Below are 16,003 nucleotides of genomic sequence, written 5' to 3'. Positions count from 1 at the left end.
AGAAAGAAAGAAAGAAAGAAAGAAAGAAAAGGAAAGGAAAGGAAAGGAAAGGAAAGGAAAGGAAAGGAAAGGAAAGGAAAGGAAAGGAAAGGAAAGGAAAGGAAAGGAAAGGAAAGGAAAGGAAAAAGCACAGGCAAATTCAAAAAGACCCAAAATATGTGCTAAAAGCTGCAGAAATTGTTAAACAGTTTAACATCATTTTAAAACTATTGTGTTATAAAATGATACAAGAGATACTACCAATATATAAGATTCATTTTGTAATTATAAATACATTTGAAAGGAGAGTCTCAAATGAGAATGACCTATGTATGAATACAACTATTAATGGAAATCTGTCTACAGGTGCAACATATAGAGGTCATGTAGCTATGATCCACATGGGCTAGGTTACATCTTATGCTAGCAGCAGTACAGGGCAGTGACATCCACATCATACTGAGCAGAAATGATGCAAAGCTGAGGGAGTCAGAATTAGCATTGTTAGGTAATAGGTGGTAGGATCAACATTTGTGAAGGGAAGTCCTGAGAAGCTGCATGTAGCTGTGGAGGTGAAGTTTAAGGTGTAATTAAGCCAGGATGCTGGAGATGCCAGGTTGGTGTAGACATGTACCATGTAGATAAGAATTATGAGATATCCCAAGAGAAGTGCTTTGCTTATTGCAAACGTCAGAGCTAGAGGGCTAGAGGCTTTGAAGTCCATGTGATCCCATCACATCCTGAGCCTTAAATATACCAGACATGGAGAAAAAATATTTTGAAATGAGATTCTGACTGTACCAATTAAGAAATTAAAAATATGTGTCTTTTATTAGCTATCAACCAAGATCAAGCTCATATTTCAAGATCTCAGTGCAAAAATATAAGAGGTATAGTGTTTTTAAAACAAAAATCATAAATTACAACAATGTTTGAGTGGGTTGGCAGAGGTGTTTGAGTATATTTGCAACATCTGTCACTTTGCAAAGCTTAGCAGTATTTTCCAGACACCACGTGTGACTTTTTTATTTGTGTTTCATTTAGGTAAATTTTAGCTTACACAAACATTCGTTGTCTTCACTAATACATCTGGAACACGGTCAGGGTCATGAACAGTTCCAAAAGGCAATGGAGATGTAATTATTTGGGGGCTGGGGGTGGCAAACTGAGAACTGTCTAGATAGACACAGTATAGAGCTAGGAAAAGATGGCTTTACTTTAGTGATTTCAGTTTGATATTTACCACAATGAATTTTGGTCTTGTTTTGATCCAACTTTTCCTATTGTGCTTCTACATTTCCCCTTGGGAAAGGGCGTGCTTACATGGTCCTACAATGTGCTGAAATGGTGCTATTTGTATTTATTTTATAATTGCAATAGGAGGAATAACAGTTAAAAGATTGCTTTGAATCTCATAACGGCCTTTAGAGCTTTGAATGATGGTAGTTGGGCCTTTGAAAAATGCGTTTTGACTTATAAGTACATGACATCAGGAAGCAGAATGTGGTTGTATGTGAATGCATCTTATTGGATCATGTATTTGAGCCCATGGTCATAAGTTGTTTCTGAAATTGGTGGCACCTTTAGGATGTAATTTCCGTGGGAAAAGTAGTTTGCTAGAAATTAAAAGTGGTACACTTTCAGAAGGCCAGCCCTGCATTGATGGAATATGCAAAGCATGAGACATAAAACAACTTCCGCTTGGAGTAGTTTAAACCAAGACTGATCCCAGTGCTGAATTCTCTACTTCACCCCTTGTGTCCTCTGTCTGTAGTTTATGGTCAGTTACCTGTGTGTTGTATGTGCCTGATTCAGCTGTCTATTACCTCTCCACAATGGTATTTTGGTCCATACTTTTTAAAAAGTGTAGAAAATATTGTATGGGAAAGAAATTAAGAATGTTTTTCTACAACGAAAACTTTACCAGCTTCACAAGGAAAGAAGTTACTTTGTGGACACCAACTTATTTTGACTAGCACTCAAAATTACAAGTAAATGTTATCCAGTTATAGCCAAATGTCGTTTTTCAGTCCGTATGGTGAATATTTGTTTGGTCTAAAGTTGCTTTCAATTGTTTGCTATTTTAAGAATACATTACAACCCACGCACATGTTCTAGTAAGAAGCATGGAAGCGAATGTACTTGTTCGTTTAACTCAGGTTAGAAAATCTGGCAGAAGTGAGAGGTGTTGTAAGGGTAGTTATATTGTTTCCCTAGAGACAGCTTAAACTTAGAGTCTAAGTACACAGTAGGCAAACAGATTGAGGGCATCATTTGAAATCAACTTACAGCACATTATTAACTTAACTGCAAGGTACAGTAAAGGTATGAGGCATGTTCATAAAAATATATTCTACTAGAGTACATTTCCTCTCAGACTTTTGCTTTGCGGCCAAATAAAATCCACCTGTGGCATGCATCTAGTGCCCTGATTACTAGCCAAAACAATATTTCCTCCCATAAGTAGCTTTGCACTTTAATGTGGTGCTAGCAACATAAAAACTAGCCAGAAAAATAGTTTAAAATAAAAGAATAAAAGCATTTGCATTTATTATAATATAGTCAACATTCTCCTACTTCTATCCCACAGTTTATCATGTCATAGGATAAAAATACAGAATAATTTGTTTATATTAGATGCATAATATTGGAATAATAAAATACTAGATAGTAAGTATATTTTACCAAAATATATACCATGCATTATTTGGGTTATGTATGTAAACTTATTCAAACCTTATCTGACATTCAAATTTAATTGGTCTGACTGTGTTTGCTTTGGTTCTGCCCATTTGAACTTGCTCAAGGTATTTCAATTACTTTCTCATACAAAATTAAAACTAAAACAAAGAACAATGTTAAACACAGAAAATGTATGACATAGCTCTACATGAGCTTTGATTTACTTCCAAAAATATTATCTTGTTGTTGTTTTAACGCCTCCAGAGAAGGTTGGCTCTGTCTTGATGGCACCAGTTTCACATCTACACAGACCCTTGCTGTTCGCCCCTTTATTTTCTTTGGCTGTCTATTCAAATATGTCACCTTGATGCTAGCGTAAATCTTTGGTGCATTCTCTTCCTTTGACATACTTGTCACCAACTTATATAATGTACTTTTTCTTTTCTGGCTATTTCCTCCCCAGTGTCAAATCATATTTAAACACTGTGAAATCAGATGTTTATATGACAAGATTGCACATATAATGCTTCTAACCAAGGTAACAGGTAAGAGAAGCTTGATAAAATTTCGCAGTTATAATTATTTGAATAGTTACTTGCTTATGATAAGATAACACAGTTGTCTATTACCAACATTATTGTTCTTTAGTGTGCTATCTTTCTGAGTTTGATAAAACACCTAAGTGGATCTTATTAAAATGATTTAAGTGATGATATTATTCTAAATTATACATACTTAAAGTTCAATAATTACCTTCTGATAGAATATATATTGTCTTCTTTTGCTTCACTTAAAAGCATTAAATGAACACGTGAAGTTACTTATATAGTTTTTAAATGTTTTTATAAACAAGTCTTAAACCTAGCCTTGCAGACTTATTTTCTTTTTATATTCATATATTTTTTTGGAATCTGGAGACCTAGAATTAGAAGCTAATAATCCCTCCATGTTTGTTCTAGAATATAAAAGGATTTGAAGATTATATTCTATTACTTTCTTCCTAATAGAATGGTCAGATTAAAATGTTGTAAATAAGTTTTTAATCCAATGTCAATTAGTGTTGAGCAAAGAGTATACAAATCATTAGTCTCTTTATAGCCTACATTGGTTATTATTAAATAACACCCTGGGGGAAGAGCTTTTGGGATCCATAACTAGAAATACACCATTCTAGAGAATGCTACTTATGAAAGGTAAGGGCCTGTGGCTGGAGTCTCATGAACAGGAAGAAATTATGAAAAACTTCAGTTGCCCCTTCAATTTTTTGGTTTGTTGTTTATTATAATTACATGAAAAATGGCACATATGATTTTTTATTTAATAACTTTCGTCTTTGGCAATTTTGTGCACAAACATAATGCATTTTTGATTGCCTTCATGCTTCCTCTTACTTATTCTTTTCATCCCTGTCTGTCTATGACAACGTCAGTTTGTATGTATTCTTTGCTGATGGTCTCACCAGTGGGTGCCCAATACCAGACAGAGACTGCTCCTCTCATGGAACTATCAATAATTCAGATTAGAGGTGTAAAAGCAACAAGCCCCTCCAGGATCATTAATTGGTTATTAGCAAACTATTTCATACCCCCTTGATAACATGCCTCAGCACTTCTATTTCCATCTTTTAAAATCTGTTCACTCTTTCGGATATTTTCCCTGAACTCTAGGTGAGGTGGTTTACTGTCTTGATTAGGGCTCAGTCCTCAGTTATCACCAATTTTCAGCATCCTGAATCAGCCATGAGTGTGAATTCTTCCTGTTCAGTGAACAGTTGTTCTGAAAAATTGGCATAATATCAAACATTTTTTCTAAATATCTAAATTTAGTCTCAAAGACGGATGCTACTCTCGGCCTTAAACAGATGTGGGATATTGGATCTGGGAGGATTTGGCAGAAAAGAAGCTTTGATCAAAATATACTACTGGAAAGATATAATACATTATGATAGGATTTATGCCATGTTTCCTAAATATTGCACATTTTCTAGTTAAGTATATTTAAATACACTACAATATTCACTATTAATTTGCTTCCTGCACTGCTGAATTGTTTGTCTCTGGAGGAAAAAAATCATTCCTCTACTCTTTTGTCACTATTATCTCATAATTATTGCATCATTCTTGATATGTTACATGGATTTTCCATCTACGAAGTCCCAAAAACTATATAAACTATTTTAACTTACATATGTAATTCTGAAACTGGAATTTTTTAGAGTGAAATACATTTTTAAAAAATTTTATTGGATATTTCATTTATTTACATTTCAAATGTTATCCCCCTTCCTGGTTTACCTTCCACAAACCTCCTATCTCATCCTCACTCATCCTGCTTCTGTATAGTGCTCCCCTACCATAAAATAGATTTAAAATATAGTAGTAAACTCAGTGATGGAAAATAAACAGAAGTAGCTTTAAATTCATATTCATTAGTTAATTCAAAATTATTGAAATATGTATAAGATAATGCAATCAAGCCTTATTTTGTGGGAATTTCAGTTGGTATTTTAGATTAATATAAAATTAATATTCACTACTAATAATTCCTTTATGAGTTAAGGTTTTTTTAAGCTTGATGTTTTCATTTTATTGAAAACTATCAAATTATACTAGTTCCTAGGAGGTAGTGTCACACCTTATATAGAAAAGGAGGGGTAATGGATAATTGAGTCCACTCATACTATTAAGGAGTAGTCTAGGTATTATTTTTCTATGTCATTATAAAGAGACTAAAGTCATTTAGAAAAGAGCACTATAAATTTCTCTAGGTTACCCATCCTCCATCTTTTGCCAATGACTTATCTCTTTTTTAGACATTCACTATAATAAAATGGGTCATGTGGATTTAAGAGAAGTTGCAACTGATAACCAACTGTTCATACGCTCCCCTGTCTTTTCTTTCACATTATCTTACCCGCTCCCCCACCCCACTTAGCTTCCCCTTCCTCTTACCTTTCCAGATCCCTCTATCCATCTACCTCCTGTAATTATTTTGGTCCCCCTTTATGACTAAAGCATCCACACTTTGGTTTTTCTTCTTGAGTTTCACATGGTCTGTGGGTTGTATTATGGACATTTCAAGATTTGGACTACCATCCACTTATCAGTGAATACATACCATGTGTGTTTGTTTTATTGTGATTAGGTTACCTCACTCTGGAAGATATTTTCTATTTTCATCTATTTGCCTGTGAATTTGATGAAGTCATTGTTTTTAATAGTTGTATAATACTCCATTTTGTAAATGTACCACATTTCTGTATCTTTCCTCAGTTGAGGGACATCTTGGTTTTTCCCAGCTTCTGGTTATTATAAATAAGGCTGCTATAAACATGGTTGAGCATGTGTCCTTGTTATATGTTGGAGCATTTTTGGGTATATGCACAGGAATTGTATAGCTGGGTAATCAGGTAGAAATATTTTCCATTTTCTGAGGAGCCATTAGCTTGTTTTCCAGAGTAGTTGTACCAGCTTGCATTTCCACCAGCAAGGGAAGTGTGTTCCTCCTTCTCCACATCCTCGACAGCATCTGCTTTACAACTTCAATGGACACCGGCTGGTCAAGTAAATACTAAAGGTCTTTACCTATTTCAATTAGTACCTTGTTTTATTATAGGTAAGCATTTACAGAGGGCATTTGGAAAAAAATACAGCAAACTTATTGTTGGACAGACATCAGATGCGTGAATAACTCTGAACCACTTTATTTTACTCTGATTCAAAATCGAGTAAAACACGTGCATAAACAGTAATTAAATTGAAGTCAATGTTCTGCACAGAAGGTTCAGTTTCAGAAGCAACAGCAGTGACTTGTAAATTGTGGCAATCTCTTCTTCTGAAGAAAGAGGCAAGAAATGTCTTGTAAAGCAGGAAATCAAACAATTATTTCAGATTCAAAAATGTCTATGGATGAATAGCAAACTGTAATTTGAACAAGAAAAAATGGCACTGGTTTTTGTACAAAGATGAAATGAGAGTTCAATTGAAAATCTCCGAAAAGCTGGGACAAGAAGTGTTTCTAATTTGTCATGTGTTGGCAGTTTGGAAATATTTGCATAAAAATAATGAAATGTGTTAGGGATGGGACCAAAGCCTAGACATCAATTTACTTTGTTTCAAATCGGTTTTGTGCACACACCGAAGAAAATTTGATAGGCTATTTTAAGAGTGTGGGCTGTGCATTTTATCTTAAACCCTTAAAATGAGGTCAACAGTGGGATTTTGCACATTTGCTGGTATATACAAGGTTAAAGATTGACAGTAGTTTAAATTTCAGATTTTCAGGTTATAAGCAACCAACATGTACTGCCTTTAGTATCTTAACATTCTAGGCACAGCTCTAATCTGTGTGTATTTTAGATACCATTATCTCTGTATTTTATCATATCTTGCTCAAATGAAACTTCAGGATATAGAGTACTCAAAATTACACCTGAAATCCTAACATAGTTCAATAAATAAAATCAATGAGTATTTAAACTTATCCTAAGATTAAATCTGTCACACCATCTTAAAAAATAAAGTACTGTATCTAAAATCTTAGAGCATTTTAAAAATTGAATTTGAAGTATTTTAAATTCAGTCATAATTTCTTTACTGTATTAAACTTTGCTCTCCACCCTGAGAATTTACTTACTAACATGTCAGTGCAGGGAATCTAACAATCATAAACCTTCCATGTTATTTTTAAGCTCTCTTAGAGTTAAACCAATAATTTCACATTTCATTCAATGTATGGACATTTGATTTATGATGTAATTTAACTCTCTCATTTCTCTGTCTGTGTCCATGTATGTGACTGTAGTTAATTGCTCTCTTGCATGACTGAGGAAACTGATTAAGATAAAATGACCAAATGTACTGTACATGATAGGGCTTGAGGTTATGGCTGATGCTATTTAAATTTGATGTTCCTCTATGCAGTGAGAGTTTCCTGGCAGGAGGGATAAAAAGCATATCAGCTACATTGGATACCAAAATAAATATTTATGCGTCAACAAGGAATAAAGTTCTTAAATATTATCCACAATTTTTTAAGTTTAGGAAACTACACTAAATTATCTAATATCTTAATTATGGATCTGATAAGTAATAAGACTTTTGAATATGCTGATATATCTGCTGGCAAACAAAATTATTAAATATCTGAAGGATTTTTCATAATTATTCAGAATGTTTTATTTCTCATCATATCACTGACTAAGTGAATTTTCATCTGGAAGATGAAACACAATACATATTTAAGTAGTATTTTTATAAAATTAGAAAGTATAAAGATGGCTCAGGATTAAAAACCTTCTTGCTTTATTATAAGGGCCAATGTTCTGATCCCAGAATTCTTCTTAATCAGATGGTGAACTGTTGTACCTCCAGGTTCCCAGTGATCTGATCCCTGGTTCTGATGTCTACAAGCAAATGCCTACACACAGTTGCATACATGCAGAAGGAGGTAAATTAGTGGAAAATAAACATAAAATTTATAATAAATGAACAGATGACTTATGATAACTAAACAGAAATATGAAAATTTATAATATATTAATATCAAAGTGATCTTTTGCATTGCCTGAAAAGAGTTGCTTTTCTTCTAAATAATTAAATATAATGGTTACATATTAAATAATTTAAACATATCATCTCATATCTTAGGTTGTCACTGAGAAATAGAAAACACCTTTTATAAAAACAAAGTCTTTTAAAATAGATCATTAGGAAATGGTACTTTTCTACCTGAGAGTTTCAGTTTGCTACCTAGATGTCACATAATAGAAGGGTAAAATTGACAGGTACAATTGTCCTCTAATGAATATATTCTGTTTTGGAACCCATACACTAAATTAATTGAAACAATAGGGATAGAACGCTTCTTCTTTTTTTTTCTAGCTGGGGTTTTCCCCCACTATTATGAGAAAAGTTTATGATATGAACAATTTAAAGAGACAAATGTCTCCTTTGACTCAAAATTTCAGTGATTTCATGTGATTTATCAATGGCCGTTGATTCCAGGCCTACATGAGGCAGACTACTTAGTGACAGATTCAGGTGGGAGAAATCGGTAACCAGTTTTCAAGAGGACTTCCTCAGTGAGTTGTGATCCCCTTTGGGAAAGATCTCTTTAGAAAATTAGGTTGGCATCTTAATTATCTTCCTGAATATAAATATAATTAATTCAACCAGAAGGGAACTAAAAATGAATATCAATGGGGCCAGAAAGAGGATTTTCTCCTTGAATAAGGAGTCAGTTACAAGCCAGCTTCGGAGCATGTCAATTCAAGGGACTTCATAACAATTACTTGAAATGAGTAGGTGGCTGGGTGGGTGGATGGGTAGTACCCTCACGGAAGCATGGAGAATGGGGTATCGAATAGGTGCTTTCCAGAGAGGAAACCAGAAAAGGGGATAACATTTGAAATGTAAGTAAAGAACATATACAATAAAAATCAATTTATTACAAATGCTAAGTTTACAGAGTAAACTTTAGTTATTCAGCACTGAAAAGTGAAGGAAAATGGTTAAAAAGTACATTCACAGAATGTGTAATATATTTTATGGATTAATTATATTATTTCATCATGATGTAAGAAGAAAATTATTACTTCTTTGTTTTTTACAAGTTCATCTCCTCACACTCTATCGTGTCACCTACTATTCCAGTTTATAGTTCCCATTTGTGCTCAGGAGTAATTTCCTAACACATTGAAAAGCATTGAACAATGTATGTATGATATAAATGAATATATACATGACAAATATACAACACTGTACATATTTCTTAAACCACTACACGTGGCTTTCACGTTTCAATACTGGGTGAGTGAACATTAAAACATCTGAAAATGAGACTTAATGAGAACTCACATAGGCTAAATCATTGACTCAAAAACAAAAATATTTGTCAATCATGAAATAAATTTTGATGTTAAAATGCATTTCAGAAATAAAGTACTGATTCCTTGCCAAAAATTATCACAGTCTTCAACCCAGATGATTCAATGAGGCTTTGGGTTGACAAATTAATTAAATATGAGAACAAAGTACACACTAGTGTATGATAGACTCTTAATTTATTTCTCCAAGATACAGAACACAAAGGGAAAGGGTCTATCCAGTAGATCCTCTTAAAAAACACTCATATGAACATGATTGTTGGGGAGAGGGCGGTAATGGGGGGAGGATGGGGAGGGGAACACCTATAGAGAAGGGATAGGGGAGGGGTTAGGGGGATGTTGACCTGGAAACCCAGAAGGGGAATAACAATCAAAAAATACTCAAGTTAATAAAGATGGGGGAAAAAAAGAAAAAAGAACACTCATATATTTTATTGAGATTTAAAAGACAGCAAAGCTTCTTTAAAGACAACACATTAAAGTACAATGTTATAATAACTAACATTCCTTGTGTTGCTGAAAACTACACAGATAAGAAAAACTCCTTAGACATCAGAATAGGGATGCAATGTAACAGCTTCAACTTTTGAATGTTGCTGGGAAGCAGATGTTATAAATGGAACTATTATTATTGACTTGACATCTTGAAATTCAATGAGATTCAGCAAGGATTTAAGAATTTAATAAATCCTAAAATATCGCAATGGAAATGTTTTTAAATCAAAACAATTTATCTTGCAATTTTGTATTAAAATATAATCAAATCATTATCTTCTCCCATAAAAATTAATCCCTCTTTTCCTTTAGCCATAGTGTTCCCAGAATGAAGCTATGCTAGATACAAGAGAGCAAAAGTGAAGGTGCCCAGGTTATAAACGTCATCAATTAGTAATGTCACCATTGCTAAACAAACAGATTGTCACAATCTTTATGGGATCATGTGTAAAATTGCCTTGGTGTATATGAGAAACAGTTTTCTTGCAGTCATCCACTGCCTTTGGTTTGTTAATGTTTCCACCATTTTCTTATATAATCCCTGCATTCTTTCCTTATTGTTATTGAAGACCAGCCTCAGCCTGTGGTGGTCTGGTAGGAGGCATGGGATTATTTTTATCTTTATCTGATGAGTCCTGTTTTGTGACAAATTATATGGGCAATTTTTGAGAAAGTACCATGAAGTGCTGAGAAGAAGGTGTATATCCTTTTGTTTTAGGGTTAAATGTTCTATAAATGTCTGTTAAATCCATTTGATCTATAACTTCTGTTAGTCTGTCTATGTCTCTGTTTGATTTCTGTTTCCATGATCTGTCCATTGATGAGAGCCAGGTGTTGAAATCTCCTACTATTATTGTGTGAGGTGCAATGTGTGCTTTCAGCTTTAGTAAGGTTTCTTTTATGTATGTAGTGCCCTTGTATTTGGAGCATAGATATTTAGGATTGAGAGTTCATTTGAGAGGTGGATCTTTCCTTTGATGAATATGAAGTGTCGTTCCTTATCTTTTTTGATGACTTTTTGTTGAAAGTCGATTTTATTCGATATTAGAATGGCTACTACAGCTTGCTTCTTCAGACCATTTGCTTGGAAAGTGGTTTTCCAGCCTTTTACTCTGAGATAGTGTTTTTCTTTGTTTTTGAGGTGTGTTTCCTCTAGACAGCAGAATGCTGGGTCCTCATTATGTATCGGGTTTGTTAATCTGTGTCTTTTTATAGGGGAATTGAGTCCATTGATGTTGAGAGATATTAAGGTATAGTGATTGTTGCTTCTGGTTATTTTCATATTTGGAAGTGAGATTATGTTTGTGTGCTTCTCTTCTCTTTGTTTTATTGCATAAAGATTAGTTTCCTGCTTTTTCTAGGGTGTAGCTTGCTTCCTTGTGTTGGACATTGCCATTTATTATCCTATGCTGGGATGGATTTGTAGAAAGATATTGTGTAAATTTGGTTTTGTCATGGAATATCTTGGTTTATCCATTATTAATTGAGAGTTTTGCTGGGTACAGTAACCTGGGCTGGCATTTGTGCTCTCTTAGGGTCTGTATGACATCTCTCCAGGATCTTCTGGCTTTCATAGTCTCTGGTGAGAAGTCTGGTATAATTCTGATAGGTCTGCATTTATCTGTTTCTTGACCTTTTTCCCCTACTGCTTTTAATATTCTTTCTTTGTTTAGTGCATTTGCTGTTTTGACTATTAGGTGATGGGAGGATTTTCTTTTTCTAGTCCAATCTATTTGGAGTTCTTTGGGCTTCGATATCTTCAGTATATATGTCTTACAGTCAGGTTTTAATGAAGAATAATGTGTCTCTTGTTACCACTGGTTTTATTAATTTGTTGATTCTTTTCATTATATTGTTTTATTGTTATTTTTAAATAATATTCTTCCAAAATAAATGACCATTAATGTAATATTTTCTACATTTTTCTCTGTGTATTGTATAGTTTGTATGAATGCACATATTTTCATAGATGTGTGTGTATTTTCAGCTGTCATTGTTTTGCTGTATTTGGTTTTGTTTTGAGATGCAGTGCCTGTATTTACCCTAGTATGAATCTGAACTCTCATTAGCTCAGGTCATCTTTCTATTTCAACCTCCTGGGAATAGGAACATGAAAAATCACATCTGGATGCTTTGCAATTCTATTAAGTGATTGATACAATTCATAAAGATAATTTTAAAAGAGGTTGATTTTGCATAACAGGCTGTAGAATTTGCAAGTTTCTTTCTGTTACTGAATTGGAATGATAACATCAGAGTTTTACATTAATTTAACTCAGGCTTACTTGGTGACAATGTTTATTGATCTTTCATCTTCTCATTCTTTACCCTTCACATATTTAAATATGTAAGAAATGATAAAGTAAACTTATACTAGGTTTTTGTATAGTAAATCAGTTGGAGGTATAGATATATCTGCAAGTAGAATGATATTTGGGAGTTTACAGCAACTAGTGGTACGTTCTTAAATTCTATGGCATGTAATAGATAAAATGTTTTTCATAGACCCATGTACTAAGATATAAAATAACCTTAATATGTATTACATAGTCAAGTATATTGATCTATATTCTTTTTTTTCTTTTTAATTTTTTTTTATTAACTTGAGTATTTCTTATATACATTTCGAGTGTTATTCCCTGTCCCGGTTTCTGGGCAAACATCCCCCTAATCCCTCCCCCTCCCCTTCTTTATGGGTGTTCCCCTCCCCATCCTCCCCCCATTGCCGCCCTCCCCCCAACAATCTAGTTCACTGGGGGTTCAGTCTTAGCAGGACCAAGGGCTTCCCCTTCCACTGGTGATCTTACTAGAATATTCATTGCTACCTATGAGGTCAGAGTCCAGGGTCAGTCCATGTATAGTCTTTAGGTAGTGGCTTAGTCCCTGGAAGCTCTGGTTGCTTGGCATTGTTGTACATATGGGATCTCGAGCCCCTTCAAGCTCTTCCAGTTCTTTCTCTGATTCCTTCAACGGGGGTCCTATTCTCAGTTCAGTGGTTTGCTGCTGGCATTCGCCTCTGTATTTGCTGTATTCTGGCTGTGTCTCTCAGGAGCGATCTACATCCGGCTCCTGTCACAGAAAAACGCACATGGTATGCACTCATTGATAAGTGGCTATTAGCCCAAACGCTTGAATTACCCTAGATGCCTAGAACAAATGAAACTCAAGACGGATGATCAAAATGTGAATGCTTCACTCCTTCTTTAGAAGGGGAATAAGAATACCCTTGGCAGGGAAGGGAGAGGCAAAGATTAAAACAGACACAGAAGGAACACCCATTCAGAGCCTGCCCCACATGTGGCCCACACATATACAGCCATCCAATTAGACAAGATAGATCTATATTCTTTTGACCATGCATATATTCACGGAGTAGACTTGAAGTAGAAAATATAAATGATTATACACCATCTTCTACATGCTAATTTCACACATTTTTCTTTCATGAAAGTATAAGATAACTGGCTCATCTACTTTATAATAGAATCTTCTTCAAGAGAAAGTCAAAGATAAAGCCCAACCAATAACTTTTTGAGATCATTATTATTATAAAGAAACCAAAATGATACATAAGGGTCACTGATACCCAAATAGTGTATAAACTCCAAAGGATTACAATTATTTGAATAAAACACGAAGAATGACTTGAGATATTATGTAGCGGTGTCAGGTTAAATACATACTTATTATTTAGGGAAAAAAGTTATTTATAATTCCACGGAAGTAGCACAAGAACAGAGTTGTTTTTTTTTTTTGATGTGCACAGTTGTTTATATACTTTGAAATAAATGTATGTCATACAAGATAAGAGGGAGGATAATAAGAACCAGTTTAAGCCTGCAGTTTCTTTATGTATTTTATACTTGGAGGTTATAACTAGAATAAATTAAACATATCAGAGTCCAAAGTTGGTTTATTTAGGAATATGTCAATTAGAATTCATATAGAATTACCTGTACAGTATATTGAACATTTAATTACTAAAATGTTTTTGGAAAACATTTTATTCAAGATTCTCTCAATTTTAAGTAAAATGTCTTTCTAAATCAATATAAAAGATGGTTCGTAAAATAAAAAATACGAGGCCGTGTGAGGTTTTCTCTGTACTTAAGTTAATGCGGTTGTATGTGGATATTTTGAATCTGTTGTAAAAGATTTTATTTTTGGCACTTCCATGTGTTTCTGGGAGAGCCATGCAATTCATTTTAGACATATTTATCTCTAAAACACGATTGGTAATAAGTTCTTTTTGGTATAGGTATTGCATTAATGACCTTTACTCAGCGTTGGGTACAAATAACAAGTGGCTGCTACGAATTATTGCAAGATTGCTGTAACAATAACAAATTAAAAAGTCAGTTTAATAGTAATGTTATTCTCAAAACCGAGATATGAATTATAAAGCCAATATGTACTAATTAAAAGGAAGCGTGGAGTAATATCAATGGTCATGGGGTTAATTTGGAGAAGCATTAATATTGTTTGTACAGTGGTCAAACATGTTCTGAGTTTTTTATATACATAAGAATTTGTTGACACAGGTCTTCCTGGTTGCTGCCGCTGCAGAGAGCCCCTGGGCAGCACCCCACGAGCGAACTTGAGCCTCGGGACCACAGGTAAGACCAAAATTTCTGCTGCACGAAAGCTGCCTGGTGAGCTTGGGACACACGGAAGCAGAATTTCTCTAGGACCGGGCACGTTCTGTGTTTAGCGGAAGTCCCACACCCGCGGATCCCGGCCCGCAGCAGCTCTCTGCTCCCAGACCCGGTGAGAGAGAGACCCAACCACCTGGTCAGGTGGGCACTCCTGAGGCTGCAGAGCGGAAGAGACCACCAACACTGCTCACCCCTGCCCACATCCCTGGCCCAAGAGGAAACTGTATAAGGCCTCTGGGCTCCCGTGGGGGAGGGCCCAGGAGCGGCAGGACCCCTGTGCCTGAGAAACCGCCGGAACCTGAAAGAAACAGACCTGATAAACAGTTCTCTGCACCCAAATCCCGTGGGAGGGAGAGCTAAACCTTCAGAGAGGCAGACAAGCCTGGGAAACCAGAAGAGACTGCTCCCTGCACACACATCTCGGACGCCAGAGGAAAAAGCCAAAGACCATCTGGAACCCTGGTGCACTGAAGCTCCCGGAAGGGGCGGCACAGGTCTTCCTGATTGCTGCCGCTGCAGAGAGCCCGTGGGCAGCACCCCATGAGCGAACTTGAGCCTCAGGACCACAGGTAAGACCAAATTTTCTGCTGCAAGAAAGCTGCCTGGTGAACTCAAGACACAGGCCCACAGGAACAGCTGAAGACCTGGAGAGAGGAAAAACTACACGCCCGAAAGCAGAACACTCTGTCCCCATAACTGACTGAAAGAGAGGAAAACAGGTCTACAGCACTCCTGACACACAGGCTTATAGGACAGTCTAGCCACTGTCAGAAATAGCAGAACAAAGTAACACTAGAGATAATCTGATGGCGAGAGGCAAGCGCAGGAACCCAAGCAACAGAAACCAAGACTACATGGCATCATCGGAGCCCAATTCTCCCACCAAAGCAAACACGGAATATCCAAACACACCAGAAAAGCAAGGTCTAGTTTCAAAATCATATTTGATCATGATGCTGGAGGACTTCAAGAAAGACATGAACACACTTAGGGAAGCACAGGAAAACATTAATAAACAAGTAAAAGCCTACAGAGAGGAATCGCAAAAATCCCTGAAAGAATTCCAGGAAAACACAAACAAACAGTTGAAGGAATTAAAAATGGAAATAGAAGCAATCAAGAAAGAACACATGGAAACAACCCTGGATATAGAAAACCAAAAGAAGAGACAAGGAGCTGTAGATACAAGCTTCACCAACAGAATACAAGAGATGGAAGAGAGAATCTCAGGAGCAGAAGATTCCATAGAAATCATTGACTCAACTGTCAAAGATAATGTAAAGCGGAAAAAGCTACTGGTCCAAAA

The 16,003-nt window shown here is 35.4% G+C and overlaps 1 long non-coding RNA gene across 2 annotated transcripts; it reads left to right on the top strand.

Annotated features, from left to right (window-relative positions):
• The first annotated feature begins 451 nt into the window (after nucleotides 1-451).
• On the top strand, nucleotides 452-15,779 carry LOC120096266 (uncharacterized). 2 transcript variants are annotated; one of them, XR_005492502.2, is made up of 5 exons: nucleotides 452-595; nucleotides 3,125-3,206; nucleotides 6,106-6,237; nucleotides 8,034-8,109; nucleotides 14,584-15,779. It is a non-coding gene; the product is annotated as an uncharacterized LOC120096266 (long non-coding RNA). The 2 variants fall into 2 exon arrangements; XR_010057029.1 differs by having other exon boundaries at nucleotides 3,125-6,237.
• The last annotated feature ends 224 nt before the right edge of the window (nucleotides 15,780-16,003 follow it).

The sequence above is a fragment of the Rattus norvegicus genome, chromosome 13 (assembly GCF_036323735.1).
Source record: "Rattus norvegicus strain BN/NHsdMcwi chromosome 13, GRCr8, whole genome shotgun sequence".
In the NCBI taxonomy this organism is placed as follows: Eukaryota; Metazoa; Chordata; class Mammalia; order Rodentia; family Muridae; genus Rattus; species Rattus norvegicus.
This window is presented reverse-complemented; position numbering and strand designations above follow the sequence as displayed.